Consider the following 21,480-nt stretch of genomic DNA (forward strand, 5'->3'; position numbering starts at 1 on the left):
AGTCAGACACCTGAGGCCATTGGTGATGCTTTGTTAGTCAAACCGAATCCAGATTTGGGGAGATGCACCACAACACTATGGTTAAGGCAAATGCTTATGCCCAGAGGCAAGGTAGTAACTGCCGGAACAGTTGAAGACATCCAAGGACTAATAGAAAAGGGTGATAGCAAGAACCAGAAACAGATTGCAAAAACAGTGGCAAAGGTGATTAGGAGCGATAGTGATGGTCACCGAAAGGTTCAGATTGCTATACCAACAGTCAACAAGGCATTGGATGAGATTGCGGCCCATGAATACAAGATAGTGGAGCATCACTTGGGAAGAAACATAGATGACGAGGAATGTGAAGAGATCCAAGAGGGCATAGTTTCAATAAGAGAAAGATTGAGGAAGGCAAATGAAAGGATCATAAAGTTGGAGGTCGAGAACAAATATTGGAGAGATTGCTAACCTATCCAATAGTTGCACCAAGCAACCCTTCCTCAAGACAATGGGAGCGACCTAGAAGAGATATCGGCTCAGCCACATGAAGTCAGGCATTGGATCCATGATACAATCCAAGATGGGCGAAATTTCTTGCCTTCCCTTATCTCGACATTCCGATCATTAGTGACCGTTAGAAACAAATTTAGAGTATTTGAAGAGGAGTGGAAGGATTTCTTTCCAGTCGAGGATTTAGCTATTCCCAGGCTACAAGCGTTCATTGGGCTACCAGAGACATATTTGGAAAGGGCCAAGTTGGTTGATGAAAGAGGATTGAGTACGGTTGAGTCTTGGTTTGTTGCCTTGACTGCCAGATTGAGAACACTCGAGGAGTTATGTTGGAGAAAATTGTTGCATAAGATAATGCCAAAATCGCTTTTATTTCTCATTGTTGTGACTTGCACGGTGATTAAGAGCTTTGGTATTGTTGCATGGTTTCTACTTCCACTAGTTAGAATAAGATTTCCTTTAAAGTTGCTAAAATAGATTTCATTTCAAGTTGCTAAGCAAGGTTAAGAGTAGATGGATAGTTGCATGGTAGCATTAGTGGATGTTTGATAGGGATCAATAATTAGGCCACTAGCATCCTAGCGGCTTGTTGGGAAGCCTTGTGTGGTAAACTAGTTCATTTTCCTTTGAATCATTGCATCTATGAAGGTGGAGCCATTGGTTAACTTTCATTAGATTCAATCCTTGTGCATTTGCTAATTTTTCCATTCACAGGAGTAGGAGCAGAATAGCAAGTAGTTAGGAGTTTGAGTTTTGAAGAGGAAAGTTAGAAAGGCGTAAGTCATAAGAACATTCACCCTCCATCAACATCACCTTCTCCATCAACATCATTTGGCATTCACATCGAACCACTATCACCATCATTCCACCAAAGACCAAGTTATCTTCGAATGAATAACGTAAGCCCGCCTACGTGATTACCAGCAAATCACATCGATATACCGAGTTAGTATCCACAGGTGTAAGGAACATTGGAGTTATTCTCATATCCCATGAGAATTAACTTTTCAAGAGAGGAATTGTGTATTTGATGCTCCGTATCAAATATTCAATTGCTAATATGTTATGTGGTATAAAAACTGACATCAACATGTCTTCCATAGGTCTCTCCATCCGATCAGCTCTGTCTTCACCACTAGATCCAACAACCTCAAAGTCTTCAACAACTTCCTCATAACCATCTTCAGTACCCACATTCTTGGCAAACTATAGCTCTCATCATCAATAATCATTCTTGGCAAACTATAGCTCTCATCATCTCAGCGACCATATCATTCTTGATCAACTCCATCTCATATCTGAAATTTGCTCTAATCTTCTCTGAAATCTTAGTCTCGATTGCATCACATAGATCTGCAATCGCCCTAGGGTCCAATCTTCTCGGAGGCATTTTCCAACATCTTCTCAAACCCAAAGCAACAAATCCACAAGATCGACTTGCTCTGATACCACTTGGTGCAGTGTAAGGCAGGAGAATCCCCAAAGTAGATGTCCTAGCCCCCAACAATGAACCCCACAATGGAATATAAACAATAACATAGAGATTTAGATCCAAAGCAATGCCAATTCTCATAAGAGAATCATAAGATTTACATCCAACATATCCGACTGTAAGGTCTTTGGGGTTACGACCAAATGCAAAGCAATTACAATAATAGTTCTGCAAGACCTCGCAAGATCCAACCACCAGCTAACCCAGTTCCACAATTTGATAGAAAACCCCAAGAAGAATCTAAACTTGTGCTTGCAAGCCACCAAGCAACCTTCTTGTTTCCCAAGCCCACACTTAGCTACTAGCTCTGCTAAACTTTTCTCCTCTCAACTACTCCATGCTGAACTGAATATTGAATCAATCAAGACACCACAAGACCCTCTACTTATACTAAACCAAGCCATAAGTCGGCCTAGAAAGTTACATTAAATAAACACATATTAAATAAACTCTCAAGCCACAAGTCGGCTTGGCAACATACATTAAATATATGAAATAACTAAATACTTAGGACAAGCCCCAAGTTTACAATGCGTAACTATCTCGTATGACCAAATAAGAGTATGCTCTCTTAGACATAGGTCCATGTGCCATCCAACGATCCAAATCCAAGAGCGCATAAGTCAAATCCCACAGATTGAAGCTCACAGAAACAATCTCCGAGGTCTGCTAGTAAATCAGGAACTCGTTACCAGCAGCCACCAAAAAGGCTCTAACTCCAACACGATTACTCCAATCATTATGCGCACTTAGGACAAGGTTCCCCAATGTGCCCCAAACACATCCCCAACTGCGTGAACCATAAATCCACAAATTTGAGCTTGATGCTCCTGCATACAGGATTGCTGACTACCTTAGGATACCCCTGCATCACATGTCCACCTCTCCATGCTGCATCGACAACTACCTTGTGCCTCATCAGGGAGTCCCTTCCTTGCCTCTCACCCCAGGCCTCTTGGCAACCAATTGACCATCTCCTATGGCCCTTGATAGACCTTCAGTGCCTGCCTTTTTTTGCAGCTAGATGTATGAGCACCTGCAGCCATAAACCATTAACAAAAACTACTTAACAAAATCTTCTTGGGCTAGGTTTTGGAGTGAGTTGCCACTCCTCACACACCCAAGATTTTCTAGCTTTGATACCATTTGATGCAGACCACCTAGGAAACCCAAACAATCTCATAGGATCTAACTGGTCCAATCTCCTTTCAATGCATTTTCACTGGCCTAGGGGCATTGTAATGCCAATTTAATGGATCTACAATGACCTAAACATCAACCTTATGGAGGCATCTAACACTGTTACTTATCTATTTTTCATAATCCATCATAACTGTCAACGAGATCACCATTAGGATTTGGCAAACATCTTATTCACAAATAACACTAGTCATTATGCTTCAAGGTCATCTTCACATCTTAATCAATGTTCCAAAGTTTAGGATTCAAACCTATTAGTTCATACTGTCAACCATCTGTCCATTCACTGTTCCCATATTCTGTTATACAATTTGCTGCCTGCAATAGTGATACTGCCCACACACACCTTTGCTTAGCACTCCATAACTTTGCATTCAAAACCCAAGAGATTCAATATATCAATCGATAGGATTCAACTACACTTGCAGGGTTGATGTTGTTGCCATTTTGCAAGGGTGCATAAAAAAAACTTGCGAAATAGAGAAGCAGCATGCTTCAAGGGATCTCTTACACTGTCTTGAGTCTTGACTGTTTACAACAGTAAATGACATATTATTTTCCTATCCAAAGTGACTTCTAAATCATACAGGAAATGTATCCACATTCATGAAAATCTTCTTCCATTTCATTGAATACAAAAGACATTCATTGCACTAACAATTAGAACACTCATTTCGATGGTTACAAAATCAGTATGACTGTCCTCTCATGACAGTTCCAAACAATGGCTTTAAGATTTGATATCATCTCTTCCTTGATACCTCTGCATGTTTGTGCATGGTCTTCTAATGGTGTTTGGACCTTTATTGACTCTTAAAAACCAAGACCAATTCATCCAATGCAAAATGCAAAATGCTGGACAAAGAAACAAATTGACTATCTAAAGCTCAGAAAATGTACATTTGCTGCCCACTAGGGCATCACATTCTTCATTATGTCAATTTTTTTTGAATGAAATTCCAAACCCAATAGTTGGCCGGATGGATATGTTTCAAAATGTAATGGACACCCCTGGATGTCCCATAAAACTAAACCAATTTGCTGAAATGAATTTTGTCAAATAGTTTGCATGCAACCTCTTAAAACCCCTTATAACTCTGGAAATCAAACGTTTATTTGTTTGTTGTGTTTCATGCATGGAATTGGTATCATACAACATAAACAAGCAAGAAACTACAATAATATGCAAAGTGGAAATGAACTGCTGCTAATAAAATGTTATTTTCAGAATTCATAAAACCAAATACATGGCAGATTTATCAACTCACTAATTACTTCAGCAATATTGTCATAATAGTCCAGCCCATGCTTACGAACTTGCTGCTACAATACTTTGTCCTCCAATCAGTCCACTACCTTCATAATACCATTCCCTCCAAGCGGCATAAGCGTCGGACAAGTAGTGAAGAAGATATGAGCAAAATATCAAATCTGCCTGTAGCCGGAAATGCAACTAAACTGCCTGATAATGAAGCCAATAAGAAAGAATTCCAAAGGCCAAACTCCAAGGGAATGACGTCTAGAATGTTACAAGAGAGGATAGACGTCCTCAAATGCCAAGAACAAAGCTGCAACTCACACACCAATTTCTTCTCATATTCAACCTGTCTAATGAAGCCACAAATGCTTCCTTTTATTCTATTCCCACGGGTCCCCTCAACTCATATGGGCAATGTGGGATAAAAGATGTGTAATATAAAACATATATTAAAATACCCCTTATGTCTCCCTTGGGTACACATCACCATAAAATAAATATTAAAGTAACACTTTAATATTTTACAATTAAATTAGACGTTACTTTAATAAAACTTCAGGCATTAAAATGTATTAGCAATCGGACTCCGAATAATGCGAGTGATAGCTCATCAGAAAGCTCTCACCGAGGAGTATCGAATCCAATCACCAAAATTGACCTGCACTGTGTCCTGCCGACTTACTAAAAATAGTAAGTATGCTTGAAACTGAGTAAATCAACTTCGTTTTGGCCCAAACTGGAAATGACTGGGCCAAAACACTCCAAGATCCCATTAAACCTTTTGTTAGCCCTCGGGACCATGTAGAACAAGGCTAACGCGCACACACTTGGTCAACTGCTAAAATGGGGACATTACAGTCTGCCCCCCTTGAAATTGCTTGTCCTCAAGCAATCTCAGTCCAGCCTGCTGAATAACCTGCTCACTCTCCCATGTAGAATCTTCCTCCGGCAGGTCTTTCCATTTGACCAAATACTCCTTCACTATCCTGTTTCTAAGCTTCCTCTCTCTGGTATCCACAATAGCCTCAGGTACTAACACAAGCTTCCCCTCCTCATCCAAAGGGGGTAAATCTGCAGAAGGCACTACACTCTGACCAATGGCTTTCTTAAGCCTGGACACATGAAACACATTGTGCACTCGATTGCCCTCTGGAAGCTCAAGCTCATAGGCGACTTTGCCCACTTTGCGAATCACCCTGTAGGGACCATAAAATCTAGGTTTCAACTTTTCAGCTCCGCTCTTCTTGAGCGATGACTGTCTATATGGTTGTAGCCTCAAGTAAACCATATCCCCTACCTCGAAGCTACGCTCTATTCGGTGCTGATCAGCATACAATTTCTGTTGATTCTGGGCCTGTTGTATATTCTCTTTGAGCACTTTCAGGATGTCCTGACTATCCTGCAATAATTTTTTGGCTTTGGGCACTCTACTGTCCCCCAAAACTAAATCCATGAAGCTAGGTGCTTCATAACCATAGAGTGCCATGAAAGGAGTCATCTTGATGGACATATGATAAGTGGTGTTATAACAATACTCTCCCATATGCAACCATCTGATCCAAGCCTTTTGTTGTGTAGTTACATAGTTCCTCAAATATCCTTCCGCCCATTTATTCACAATCTCTGTTTGCCCATCTGTTTGCGGATGATAACTAGTGCTAGGTGTAAGATCTGTACCACACAACCTAAACAACTCTTGCCAAAAAACACTCATAAACTTACTATCCCGGTCGCTGACAATGAATCTGGGCAGCCCATATAACCTGAATATCTCTTTAAAGAAAAGATCTGCCACCTGTGCTGCTGTGTAAGTGGACGGAATAGCAAAGAAGTGAGCAAACTTCGTCAAGCGGTCCACCACCACATAGATGCAATCCCTTCCCTGCACTCGTGGTAAACCAGTGATGAAGTCCATCGAAATACTTTCCCATTTCCTATCAGGAATGGGCAAGGGCTGTAATAAACCTGCAGGAAATGTGTGTTCTCCCTTATTCTGTTGACAAACCATACACTCCCTAACATACCTCTGAACATCATCCTTGAGCCCTTTCCATGAAAACCGCTCTCGGATCTGCCTGTAGGTCTTGAAGACCCCCGGATATCCTGCTGTGGGTGCATCATGAAATGCCTTCAATATCGCCTCTCTCAAATGTGATGAAGGAATCAAATAAACCCTGTCCTGAACTCTGATCAATCCATCTATCACCTCATAGCGATCATCCTGTATGGTACCTGAAATCAATCCAGAGGCCCAAGCATCTCCGACATACTCTGCTATAATCCGATCTCTCCAATCTCCTGAAATCTCTGCCAGAGCACATAAGTGAGGTCTCCGAGATAAGGCATCAGCCACCACATTTTTCTTACCTTTGACAAACTCTATGTCAAAGTCATAAGCCTGCAATTTAGTCACCCATTTTTGTTGCCGGTCATTAAGATCACGCTGGCTCATGAAGTATTTAATACTGTTGTGATCAGTCTTGATCACAAAATGTCCACCTACCACATATGATCGAAATTTGGCCAATGCATGCATTATGGCCAACATCTTCCGGTCATAGACAGAATAACTTTTCTCAACTCCTCGGAGCTTCCTACTCTCGAATGCAATGGGATGCTTCTCCTGCATCAATACTGCTCCAATCCCATCACCTGATGCATCACACTGAAGCTCAAAAGGCTTTGTGAAATCCGATAGAGCTAGAACTGGACATGAAGACATTACCTGCTTGAAATGCTCAAAACACCTCTGTGCTGCCCCTGTCCACACGAAGGCTCCTTTCCTGGTAAGATCTGTCAAGGGTGTAGCAATCTGTGAGAATCCCTTAACAAACCTTCTATAAAAACCACATAAACCAAAGAATCCCTTAAGCTGTGTAAGGTTTGTGGGAGTAGGCCACTCTACAATAGCTCTAATCTTTTCGGGATCAACCCGAACGCCATCTGCACTAATGATATGCCCCAGGTAAAGGAGCTCAGTCATGCCAAACTCACATTTAGATTCCTTGGCATACAATGACTCTCTCTCCAGAATAGATAACACCTCCTCCAGATGATGTAAGTGCTCCTCCCAGGTCTTACTGAAGACCAAGATGTCATCAAAGAAGATCAAGACGAATCTCCTCAGCTGCTTCCTGAATACCTGGTTCATACAACTTTGAAATGTAGCAGGTGCATTGGTTAGACCAAATGGCATAACCATGAACTCAAAGTGGCCATAGTGACATCGGAAGGCTGTTTTCTCAATGTCCTTTGCTCTCATCCTGATCTGATGGTATCCGGATCGCAAATCAATTTTGGTGAAGAAGCATGCCCCATGCAACTCATCAATCAGCTCATCAATCCTAGGAATGGGATACCTGTTTTTAATTGTTTTCTTATTCAGTGCCCTGTAATCGATGCACATGCGCATTGTCCCATCCTTCTTCTTTACCAATACTACTGCTGAAGCCAAAGGGCTCTTACTGGGCCTGATATGCCCCATCTCCAACAAATCCTTAATCGCCTTCTCTATCTCATCCTTGTGTTTCTTAGGATGACGATAGGGAGTAATCATAACTGGTTTGGCTCCCTCCTTGAGCTCAATAACATGTTCCATCCCTCTGTCAGGAGGAACCCCATGAGGAATATCGCTAAATACTTTAGCGTGTCTATCAAGTATCTTCTGGACATCTAGTGGATGACTCTTTTCTTGTGGCTCTAGTGAAGTTGGCATAATGTGGCACTCTGTCGCCCACTCTATGTCATCATGACGAAAAAGTCTCTGCATTCTCCTCAAGGACACTATTCTGCAACCTCCATCTGAAAGCCCTCTAAGTACCACAGTTCTCCCCTCATGCTGGAATCTCATCTCCAATTTCGCTAGATTGAGTGTGAACTCAACTAGTGAAGCCATCCATGTCATGCCGAGGATGACATCATAATCTCCCATGTCCACAACATAGAACTCATCTTCCAACTCGTAGCCATCTCCAAACCTGATGCAAAGATTAGATATCTTTCGAGTGCATAATAACTTATCACTGTTAGCCACCATGACTCTAAACCCATCATGCTCCTCTGTCTGTAACCCTCTCCTGGCTACCAACTGTGCATCTATGAAGTTATGTGTAGCCCCAGTGTCAATAAGAGATATCACTTTTTGCCCCTGGATAGTACCCCTGACCTTAAATGTGATTGCCTTTTGGGCCCCTGTCAAGCGTGCCAACGATCTATAATCCTTAGGAATGTTGCTCTCCTCTATAGTGTTACCCTCATCTGAATCGGAGTGCTGATCCTCCCCTTCTGACTCTGACTCTTCTGCTGAAAAATACTCCATTTGATTTGCCTTAGCCTTGAGAGAACATTTATGAGATAAGTCCCAAGGCTCTCTACAATGGAAGCACAGCTTCTTCTTTCGAAGTTCATTCAAGGTTTCATTGTCTAGTCCTTTTGATCCTTCTTTGGGTTTGCTATACTCTTTCTGAAATGATTTTTTGTCTTTGTCCTTGCGGTAGGAAGAATCTGTTGAATGGTTTTTTCCTTTGTATACCGAAGGGGCTAAATCTCGTGCCTTTTTAGTTGCTTCAGCTAACGTGAGTGGATCATGTCCCTTCACCCAACCTCGTAATGGATCAGCAAGACCATCACAAAATAACACCACCAATCTCCTAGGAGACATATCAGTAACAAGTACAGACAAGCGCTGAAACTCGGCAATGTAAGCATCCACAGAACCTGACTGTTTTAACTGTGCTAGCTCCTTGAAATGTAACTCGGGATCCTTAGTGTCAAATCTCCCAATCAATGTTTCGGTGAATTCCTCATAGGATGTAATCTGATTATGCCCCAAAGTCACCATGCCATGATGCCACCATTCATGTGCAACGCCATCCAAGTGCATAGCCGCATACTTGATAGCCTCCTCCTCAGGCATAGGATTAAGTTGCAAGTATGTATCTACCTTCTGCACCCAAGCTCGTGCAGTCATCTTCCCTGAAGCATCATAATAAGGTAAAGAAAGTTTTCCAACTTTCTTCCTCAGCTCAAAGTTTTGATTCCTCCCTCCTGCTTTAGGCATGTGTCTCATCCTCAAGTCCATATAATCTCTAAGAGAAATATCCGCCTGAAACTCTGGTCCACTAGCCTCCCAGTCCCTCCTGAACTGATCCTGTAACTCGGTAATCTGCGGTTCGTTTACTGGATGAACCGGATCTCTGGGTGGAAAAGTGGGTAGAAGAGGTCTCGAGCTCACAGTCCGTGCTGGGCGTGCAACGTGTCTAAAGTTATCAGCCTCATTCCCATTGTTGCCGTGTCCATTATTACCATTAATGTTATTCTCAGGACCATTGTTGTTGCCTTGGCCTTCATGGTTATTGTTTCCCCCGTTGTTATTGTTTCCCTCGTTGTTATTGTTTCTGTTGTTGGCATCACCTGGATTAATATTGACACCCATCTGTCTAGCCATGAGCTGCAACATCATGTCCATTCGCCTATTCTGCTCCTGCTGCATACGCTGCCCCTGCTCTAATGTATCCAGTAACTGTCGGAACAGTACCTCCCCTTGATCTGGACCAGCATTTCTGCCTCCGCCTAATCCTGTATTCCTGTCATCTCGATCACCCATATTATTGTCCTGATCACAGAATATCTCCTCTGTGTCTGTATGGTTGAATTCAATGTCCCCCTGCACGGATGTACTAGACTGTTTGCTTTGCAAGTCTGAAATCCTATTTTGTCTTGCTCTGGTATCGCGGAAATTATAAGACCCCTGTCGCATGCTCAAACATAAATGCTTAGCTTGTGTTTTTTTTACTTACTTTTTTCCTCGATCCGGCTGTTCCAAATTCCCTATAAGACCCCCACAGGATGGCAGGACTTATAGCTCTGATACCACTGTAATGGACACCCCTGGATGTCCCATAAAACTAAACCAATTTGCTGAAATGAATTTTGTCAAATAGTTTGCATGCAACCTCTTAAAACCCCTTATAACTCTGGAAATCAAACGTTTATTTGTTTGTTGTGTTTCATGCATGGAATTGGTATCATACAACATAAACAAGCAAGAAACTACAATAATATGCAAAGTGGAAATGAACTGCTGCTAATAAAATGTTATTTTCAGAATTCATAAAACCAAATACATGGCAGATTTATCAACTCACTAATTACTTCAGCAATATTGTCATAATACTCCAGCCCATGCTTACGAACTTGCTGCTACAATACTTTGTCCTCCAATCAGTCCACTACCTTCATAATACCATTCCCTCCAAGCGGCATAAGCGTCGGACAAGTAGTGAAGAAGATATGAGCAAAATATCAAATCTGCCTATAGCCGGAAATGCAACTAAACTGCCTGATAATGAAGCCAATAAGAAAGAATTCCAAAGGCCAAACCCCAAGGGAATGACGTCTAGAATGTTACAAGAGAGGATAGACGTCCTCAAATGCCAAGAACAAAGCTGCAACTCACACACCAATTTCTTCTCATATTCAACCTGTCTAATGAAGCCACAAATGCTTCCTTTTATTCTATTCCCACGGGTCCCCTCAACTCATATGGGCAATGTGGGATAAAAGATGTGTAATATAAAACATATATTAAAATACCCCTTATGTCTCCCTTGGGTACACATCACCATAAAATAAATATTAAAGTAACACTTTAATATTTTACAATTAAATTAGACGTTACTTTAATAAAACTTCAGGCATTAAAATGTATTAGCAATCGGACTCCGAATAATGCGAGTGATAGCTCATCGGAAAGCTCTCACCGAGGAGTATCGAATCCAATCACCAAAATTGACCTGCACTGTGTCCTGACGACTTACTAAAAATAGTAAGTATGCCTGAAACTGAGTAAATCAACTTCGTTTTGGCCCAAACTGGAAATGACTGGGCCAAAACACTCCAAGATCCCATTAAACCCTTCGTTAGCCCTCGGGACCATGTAGAACAAGGCTAACGCGCACACACTTGGTCAACTGCTAAAATGGGGACATTACACAAAACAAGAGAGGGATCAAATTTTTTCCATTGGATAAATCAAGAGAAAACTGTAACCTTTTGTCAACTACTCTGAGAATGAGGCATTGGGAGCAGTTTGCAAAGAACCCATTCAATCTTCTACTTCTAACCACAGCCAAGTTTCCAAATGGAACAAAACAATACTATGGCATTCTATTACATCCCTAAATCATTAAGTGAGTACAAGCAATCCATTTACATCACACGCAAGAAAGAAAATCATTCTGAGAATGTGACTGGCTCACAAAATGCTCACCAAAGATAGTCTTTCATCAAAATAACCTCAGTTACCGAAGCGGCCTACTGGAGGTTGGATTCAGAAGCCAATGTGAGCGGATGTGGAAGCGAGAACTGATGCATTTGGAAGCTGGCCGGATTCCATTTCTGCCAGCCAGATGTGGCAGGAAGTGTGGCTTCCGGTTGCATCCGGCCAGCTTCCCTTGCTGTTTGCTCAGTTTTGGCATTGAAGTCCTCTTGTTTGCCTTCGTTTTTTTCATGTTTGGAGATGCTGGGTTGCGTTTTATTCCAGTTTGCTTCTAGTCCTGGCTGATTTCTTCTACCTGTAGCACTCTTTGTGGCTGTTATGTTGATTGGGCACTCTTCTATTAGCAATATTTATGGCTGATCAAAGTGCACACTGATTTGACAGTTCTTTTGCTATTTTTGGATGTTGGGCACTTAGGGAATGATATTAATTTTTTGGCCAGGAGACTCTAATTATCATAAGCCTCTTTAAGTTTTCATGCTTGGCAAGTGGGGTGGCTGCCAGGTCTAATGTTAGTTGGATGGTTTCTGATGCACTCTCCTTTTTTGAGCCAATCCCATTTTAAAGGGGATGCAACAGGGGGGAACAAGTACAACACATTGAAACACCAAGCAGAATTTGCCTACAATAATTCAATTGATAGAAGCACCACCTTATCTGATACTGTTTGTTGAACTATATTTTGATTTTGTAGTTGTGATGAATTGCTGATTTGCACTGGAGTCATAGACGCATATGGTATTCATATTCCTTTGTGTATATATATATATATATATATATATATATATATATATATATATACGCCCATCCGCATCCACCTTTCCCCCCGCCCCCCCAAAAAAATAAAAATAAAAATTCTGCATTCACTTTGGAATATGCATCAAAATTGGTAGCTAAGAAAATAACTTACAAACAAATCAAAACCTTCATTTGCTTGCATGGAGGCAGCATTCCTTACAAGCGTTCCAACTTATTTTCATTGTCTTCAACTCGTTTTCATGCCAAAACTTCATGACTGTCTCCTATCTGCAGATTTGGAGAGACAGTCAGAGGTAAAATGAGTGCAACTTTATTTCAAACCTCCAACATGCCTCCTCAAACTCAACCAAAACAATGCTATTTAAGAACTCTTCAACTTCTTATGATGGTTACAACCCAATTTACCGTACAACTTCCTGTTTTGCAAATATTGTGCAACTTTTTGCAAAATTGCACTTTTTGCAACTTTTGTCATTTTGGACATTTTCCAACCAATGACTTTACAAACTTGTGTAAACTATCCCAACACATCTAAATTGACATTTTATAGCCTTATACCTCATGGTTACCCTTTCATGGGCAGTTTTACAACATTTGACCATATGACCAAATTAAGACCATTCAAGACCTACTATGACAACTTATGTAACTTTATAACAAATACATATCATGTGGACTTAATGCGACTTCCAATGATTCAAATACATTCATATGACTCAAATATGATCATTTTGTGACCCTATACACTTGGTGTGCATATACCGTATGTGCTTCTGCACCAAGATGTTATCCACTATCTGCTGCACTTTCTTACATATGGCTTTGTTGTCCCTAATACCCTTCTCTCCAGTCAGTTGGGAGGATCAACATTGATGGTCAAAGAATTGAGCTTAAAATTTTTAGCTGGAGCTAAATAAGGTCAGATGGCTGGTCTAATGCATGCCTAGAAATAATCTATTAGAAGCATTGCAGCTCGATAGTGATTATGAATTGCATGGTGCCAGGTAGCCTTGGATTCATAAGGACAGCCTTCAGCCAACAACATTCAGCCTCATTTAAAAAATATGGTGAATTATTATGGTAGATTTTCAGCAGCATATTTCTGAATATGGTGAATAACATTTGGACATGTAGGGAGAAAAACTAAAATAACATAATCATGAGACATCAAAGAGTACAAATAGGAAGAATATGCTACTTTACTTGTCCTCTACTTAATAAATGGCCTTCTAGAAATAGGAGTAAAGCAAGGGCAAGAGGGTGGCAAAGAAGCATGTATGGGTAGCTGGCATATTTCATTTTATGAAAGAGAATCATAGACAGCCAAATACGGGGATCAATATGAAGAGAATTCTAGTTTTGTGGTGAAGGAGTTCACCGGAAAATCTTAGGAGGGCTATCAACAAAAAATAAAGCTTGTTTTTCCCTGGCTGTTGCAAACTTGTGCTTCTTATGTCTGAGGGAACCTTCATGCTCTGGACTTGGTAGTAGCAGCACAAATATATATGTTTAAACTTTAAGTCATTTAATATTTTTATTCATTGCTTTTTGGCCACCATTCTATAATTTGTTCAAGGTTCAAAACATTTATGAAATAGAATCATTGACAACCAAATATGGGGATCAATATGAAGTGAATTCTACTTATGTGGTGAAAGAGTTCGCTGGAAAATCTTAGGAAGGCTATCAACAAATGATAAGCTTGTTTGTCCTTGCCTTTGGAATGTTTGTGTTTCTTGTGTCTGAGGTAGCCTGCATGCTCTGGATTTGGTAGCAGCATTTGAAGTTTATGAGACTAAACAGGCTAAACTGTCAAATAATCTTTTTAATGATTTATTTATTGCTTTGTGGTCTTCATTGTACAATTTGTTCAGGGTCCAAAACGTGGAAGGATGAATAGGTTTGAAGAAGTAAACTATATGAGGAAAGGGCTCCAACAGGCTTTCCAGAGATTGGATTATAAATTTTGATTTGATAGGTATTGGAAAAAGAGGAAAAGTTCATGTAGTGATTGGACCCACAACTCACAAGCTAAATTGCAGGAGTAATCAGACTCAATTGCAACACAGCAGAGAGGAAGCATTGGTGTATGAAGAGAAACCATATAAGGTCAGGCAAAGGTAAAGCCAAAAAGGCACGGTCAGAAAATAGAATTACAGACTTTTGAAATGAAAGACAACTTGTCTAGACAGTCATGTACACTAGAGTCTTTTACGAGGAGGACAAGGTAAGTTACCATAGTTCTCAAGGTCAACCTCACCGACCCAAACTTGTCTCTAGAAAGTTCAGGAATTGCGATCTTGTAAGTCTCACTTTGCACATCACAGACTGCAGCATTGTACTGATAGAAAACAGAATGGAAAACCTTATGATTGGTCACAATAAGAATTAGCAATTATATGGACAAGGAAATGCTTTAATGGAAATAAGAGACAGTATGAAGACATCCTTATAGGGTAACCTTTTGGAACCCAGATTGAAATTTTACAGGCTGCATGGTGGCCATCAGAGGTAATTCAAGTGGCTGTAGAACACATTTTTTGATTAAGACAGGAATTGCAATTCCAACCTATATACATGTAACCTAGAAAAGATCAGACCTCGTACTGTATACATTACGCTGAAATTGGAGAGAAATTGTTTAATATCTGCAGGTGGCCAAAAGCATTCAACAAGGCTTATGGTATACATAAGATATTATCTAGCTTGGGGATGATAAAGATATTTGTAGTGGAAAAACCAAACATATGATAAAGACAAGGCAAGGAATACAAATTCTTGTAACAATGTTTCTGTGCATACTGCATAGTATGGTAACTGTATCCTTGTTTAGTAGTGACTGAGCAAACTGCCTTTTCTCATATTAATTTGACTGACAACATGAGCTTGTGAGCAAATGTTAAAAGCTAAGTTATCGATTTGGATGCGGAATCAGAAGGGGATACAGGATTTGGGAGTTTTTTTTGGGGTACGGATGTGTTTGGAAATGTCTATATATATATTTATTATAATATTAATATAAATCCAAAGAATTTAAGAAACTTATAAATACAAAAGCTTAGAGTTAGAAACTTAGAAATATACAAACATACATCATTGATAGTATCATATGATACTTCACCATTAATCAAGATTTTAGATATTTCATATGTCAATCAAATAGTTCAAACTTCAAATTAAAACTTCATAGGCACAAATATTCATGTTCTAGACTCTATGTCCAAACTACAAAATCAAAAACATAGTTCATGATTCAATGTTCACTAATCAGGATCATAAGTTTTCTCAGGAAAATCTGGATCCTCCTCATCTCCAACTGCTGCAAGGTCCATATCGTTTGAACCAAGAATGGTTTCACTTGCACTAGATGCACCATGTGTCATGGAACTATCATCACCATCATCCATCATCGTAGTAAGATCATGAAATGTTGCATCCAAATTTGCACACTCAGGGAGTACATCCCAAAGTTTGGCTGCTCCATCCATGTATTCATCATCCTTACATGACAAAAGACGCAAGTTGGTATGAAAGTAGACCAAGTCCTTAGCTTTCTTTGGCCCCAACTGGTTGCGCTTCACTAAATGGATATAGGAGTATGTACTCCAATTCCTTTCAGCAGCAGAAGAACGTGCAACTTGCATTGTCCTCACAAATTTAATTTTTAAACATACAAATGAAAAGCAAATGACAATACGACAAATGTTTACACTAGATTGTAGAATACAAGTTGTAATCTAAAAATAAAAATCAAAACTAATTTGTGAGAGGATTTTGATTGCAAGAGGTTGTAGAGACTTGTACGACTAACCATACATGTACCACCATGTGATTGCTCTCATTTTATTTTGGTCCTTAATTGCAAATGGAGTAAACCTTGCTCTAGAAGCAAATAAGCCAAACTCTAGCCTCACCTTTTCATGTATCTCATCATCTTGGAAGATTCTCGCAAAAGCTTTGGAGCATCCATTAGCAACCTCTTCATCAACACATGGTGCAATTCTATCCAGCATAGAAAGTACCACCTTGCTATAATACCTTAGAGATAAACCATATGCAAGGAGGTGCAATGGGGCAGTCATCTTCTCCTAACGATGAAGAATTATTGCTTCCACTTTATTGCATAAGGCTTGACATTCTGTACGGTCACTCTCATTTGCTTGTATAGAATATTTCAGCTTCTCAACCATGGTGTCCATGCCATCATACACATCTCCTAAGCAAGGTGTATCTATATCGGCAAAGCAAAGCATAGTCATGATGGGCTTGGTGATATCCAATACATATTGTACACAAGCCCTCCAACTACCATCCAAGATCACACCCCTAATCTTTAGGGCTCTTTCGGTATTTGAAGCCTTCCATACCCCATTGTGGACAAATGACCATTTGGCTCAAAGCATATTGTACTTTGAGAAGTTGTCTCATAACAATAGTATGAGATGCAAAACGGGTCTCAACAACCTCAACAAGTTAACAATATGTCAATTGACAATAAAATTATAAATATTAACTAAATCACACTTCCATTAAATTTAATAATTACAAAAAATTAATTTACCTTCAGGAACTCCAATTTTGAGTATGTTTTAAAAATGGATTGTGACATGTTGTGGTTAGTCAAACATTTTTATGCACTCTCCCTCTTCGTATATTTGCTTCACCCAGTCTATTTGAGTGCTAGTCTGTTGCATGATCAAGTTGAGGGAGTGTATAGTGCATGGTGTCCAAAAAATATGGTCATACCGACCCTCAACCAAAGCACCAACTCCCCTACAATTTTTGGCATTGTCTGTAACAACTTGGATCACATTCTCACTACCCACCATATCTACGGCCTCAATGAGAACATTAGAGATGAATTGTGAATCCTTCACCTCCCCTTGACAATCAATTGCCTTTAGAAACATTGCCCCTTTTGGGGACATTGCAATCACATTAATTAATGACATGTTTCTTGTATCTTTCCAACTATCAGACACAATTGTCACACCCAAAGTTTTCCAAGCATTTATAATGGGTTGAAATGCTCTCTATAGAAACTCTCTCCTTTTGCAAGAGTTTGGTACATGCCTTTTCATACCCAGGATCTATGTAATCATCTCGTGCTTCTTTGATGGCTCTTACCATTTCCTTCCATTATGGTGATCTTACTAGGTTGAAAAGAAGGGCATTAGCATAGAGGCGATGTGCAATAGCTTCATCAACACGGTCTTTTGCTTCCATTTTAAATGCATAGTGCAATGGGCCTTTTTTTTGGGCTGATGCATTATTTTCTACTTCTTCTTGCCCTCGTGGTAGAGACACTTGCATGAATGGATGTTTGGAAGATACAATTGGTTTTATTTGAGCGGGTGGTTGCATTTTGTTCTTTTTTGAGGAAGGAGGTTGATTTATAACTTTTTTTTTAATCTTTTAACCAAATGATCAACAACTTCTTGTTCTTCTACAAATGAAGCTATCTGTGCATCAGACAACTCCTTCCCATCTGCACCTTTGCACATTCCAAAACCTCTACCAGCAAGGCCCATGAAATGAAAGTTTTACCAGGGAATAAGAGCTATCGAAAGGCTTTTCTTTGTTACTTTGACAATAATTACAACTCCAAATACAGGAGCCACTACGTGAAACCTGTCATATGCTCGTTGTATGTCTCCATAGAGGAGACCCTAAATCAACTTTGAAATTATCCCCTCCTTGCCCTGCCACGGAACTCTGACCTTGCCCTCCTTATCCCCTCAATAAGGTTTATATAGTTTGAATTTTGACTTTAACCATAAATACGTCTTTAGAAAGATAAACCTTGGAATAGGTCCTCCAATCATGTAACAGAATTCCACCAATATTGCAATCAGGGTTAGGTGAACATATAAATGCACATATATTATTAATTATTTCAATCTATTTAAATAAATCATTTACAAAGTCAAGAATCAATAGCTCCTTTCCCATTATCAACCATAATAGGGGTTGGAGAGGAAGCATGTTAGGGTGCCCTAACTTCACCACAACTAAGCACAAGAGTGTAGAGTATCCAAAGCCAACCTCTTGGCCCCAAGGGGCAGGAACTCTTATGCATCCAGCACAAGGTGGGCTACATAGAAGGGATAGACGTACCTGCAACCCTATTCATGACTCCTCAATAAGGCACCCTAACTTGACCATATCTAAACCCAAGAGAACAGAGTACTCAAACTCATCCTCTTGGCCCCAATTGGCTAGAATTCTTGTCCATCCAGCATGTGGTGGGCTACCTAGAAGGGGAAGGCACACATGCTGACCTTATTGAGGTCCTCCCTAATACTAATGTGTTGGTTTATAAGAGATTTCAACAAATAATAGATTAATTAGTATAATAAAGGATAGATATAGGTCATTTATACACAATCACAAAATATTTGTATATTATCTATTTATAATAATCTTGCATACCAAAAATAAATAAGATAGTTATTGTCTGCAATATATGGCAGTTTCTGATCTGATCAATCTACATGCTTGATTAATGCTGACTTGTAAAACTGATCTCTTTTCTTTGAGTACCAATTTGCTTTTATTGATTGATTCCTCAATTGATAATGAATGATTAATATAGACTGATTGAATTGATTGTTGGTCTTTTTTCTTGTTTCCCAATTGATGTTTGATGGGTGATTGAATGATTTCCTTTGATTTGATAATTTGATATATTAGTGAATGATGATTGACTGAGTGCTGCTTTAATATATTGGTGAATGATGATAGATTAAGTGATCCTTGAATGCTTGTAATGATGTTTCTTTTATTGGTGAAAGGGTCGCCACCTTTCATAAGAATTGAGTCACCACTTTTCATTGTTGCCTTTGAGAATACATATTTTCCCCCAAATTGATCTCCTTTGGATGTCGTCCTCAAATGACCTTTACATCTTCTAATACAAGAGAGAGTGACACATCTTCATCATGTCTGCCCTTTGCAAAGGTCACAACCTTTCGTCATTGCTGCTCCTGAGAGTCGCAACCTTCATAATTGTTTTCTGTTGAGGAAGGCACAACCTTTCATAATTACTGCCTTTAGAGAGAGTCACAACCTTTCATAATTTCCACCCTTCGAGAGAGTGAGAGTCTCAACCCTTGATCATTTCTGCCCTTTGAAAGTGTCACCTCCTTATTTATTCCCATTTCTTTCTTCTTCCATTAATCCTTCCTTAATTCCTATGCTCCATTCTTTTTTTGTTCCTCCATACGCCTCCTTCAAATGAAGTTCTTTTATCCTTTTTATATCTCATGGTTGAGGGTTTCACAACTTTTTCTTTCGTGCCTTTTGACCATTCATCAATCATAATTAAATTTTAATTATGTTATAATTTAATTTTATTGTTTTATGCTTTTAATTTCAATTTAATTTCTGTTCATTGTTCATTTTTTTAAATCATTATTGTATATTATTAAATCCTATTTCGAAAAGAAGACAGTACAGAAAGGTGGGCACAATTTATGGAAAAACAAATTCCACTTTTGGAATGGGTAAAAGTGAAAGTCCAAACCCATTATTTTCAAACATATCTTTTTTTGTTTTAGCCTCCTAACCCAAAAGAGTGTAGTTGCGGCAGCAAACAAAGACCCATTAGTAGAACTAATGAACAATGCTGACTTAGCATAGTCCTTCCCATGTGTGATTTGGACTGGTCACCTCTACTAACTGAATAGTGCAAAGTGTAGGACTGCTACCCGAATGCCCTAGATATCACTTTGCATGGTTTGACTTGTTATAGATAAAGTGTTCGACTTCTGATTGGTATGCGGTCTATAATCTCTTTTTAATAGTTTTAAATTTTGAAATTTAATATTGTGTACTGTATTGAATATAAATTAATCAATATGAAGATTAATCATATTTATATGCACAATATTAAATAATTGTGAATGTTCACGAATAAAGAGTAATATCATTTGCTGTTAATTTAATAATTATTAATACTGTATTATTAATAATTATATAATATATACTTTATAATCTTGTTTTCCGACTACAAATATGTATAAATTTGTAATTTTTCTATGTTTTCTATATGGGCATCCAGATTTACCCATATGCACAACTCTGTTTTGGCAACTTCATTTAGCAGTGTTGAAAATTCTTGTTTCTTTTCAGTGTAAATGATTAGGATCCATTTTTATTGACTTCAAAGTAAATACAATGCCACCCTGTGTGATGCAGAGTAAAAAGAACTGGTCGGTCATGATGCAGCTAATACTTGATCTGATTCTTTTAAGGGAAGCAACTATCGTAATTTAATGAGTTTTTCCCAATTATTTTATTCTTCTTGTAGCATCTGTTACTTGTAATTTCTGGACACTCGATGATCAAAAACATGCTCCAAGTTTCCTATGATCAATATCACATTAAGTTTAGCAACCTCCAGCAACTTTAAAACTGCAAAAATAATTGTATTGAATTAACAGAAGGATCACAATACCAGGCAACGTGCTTCCATGAAATTCTCAACAATGTTTGACAAATAGCCAATTTATGGAACTTGGTGATGTGATGCTGCAATTCACATTACATTGTATTCAGAGTGTTGAGCAAAACGTTGAAAAATAGGAGTTGAATAAATGTTTGAGACCTTATTTAGTCAGTGTAAAAACTCTTTGTAAGATTTAAAAGTTGGACATAAAGCATTCCTTATCTTGAAAGGCAGCTGGATCTCAGGAGAATACATAATCTATTTATTGTTTAATAGACCTGAAGCCTCCTAGAAGGGAATTGTAGCAGTGGTCAGTTTTTACAGATAACAAAGATTTTTAAACCTCTATATGAAAGTTTTTTACAGACACACTCAAGCTCAAAGCTCGCTTGAAATGGGAAAACAGCCAAATTAACTAAATAAGAAGAGTTTTTGTGTTATCTGCATGCCTTTAAACTTCTGCTTGGTTCAATAGACTTGTACCATCAACAAAATTTCATGTTTGACATATAGTTTTTTTTGTATCCTAGTTGTAATTTAAATTGCAGAAC

General features: G+C 39.0%; 1 protein-coding gene across 1 annotated transcript in view; it reads left to right on the top strand.

The window, feature by feature from the left end:
* The window catches only part of LOC149578777 (uncharacterized protein At4g18257-like), a 41,615-nt gene that overhangs the window by 19,207 nt on the left and 928 nt on the right, over positions 1 to 21,480 (top strand). The gene's annotated exons all lie outside the window — the stretch shown is intronic.

Source organism: Cupressus sempervirens, chromosome 1 (genome assembly GCF_028749045.1).
Source record: "Cupressus sempervirens isolate cs-2001-9-10 chromosome 1, ASM2874904v1, whole genome shotgun sequence".
Lineage (NCBI taxonomy): Eukaryota > Viridiplantae > Streptophyta > Pinopsida > Cupressales > Cupressaceae > Cupressus > Cupressus sempervirens.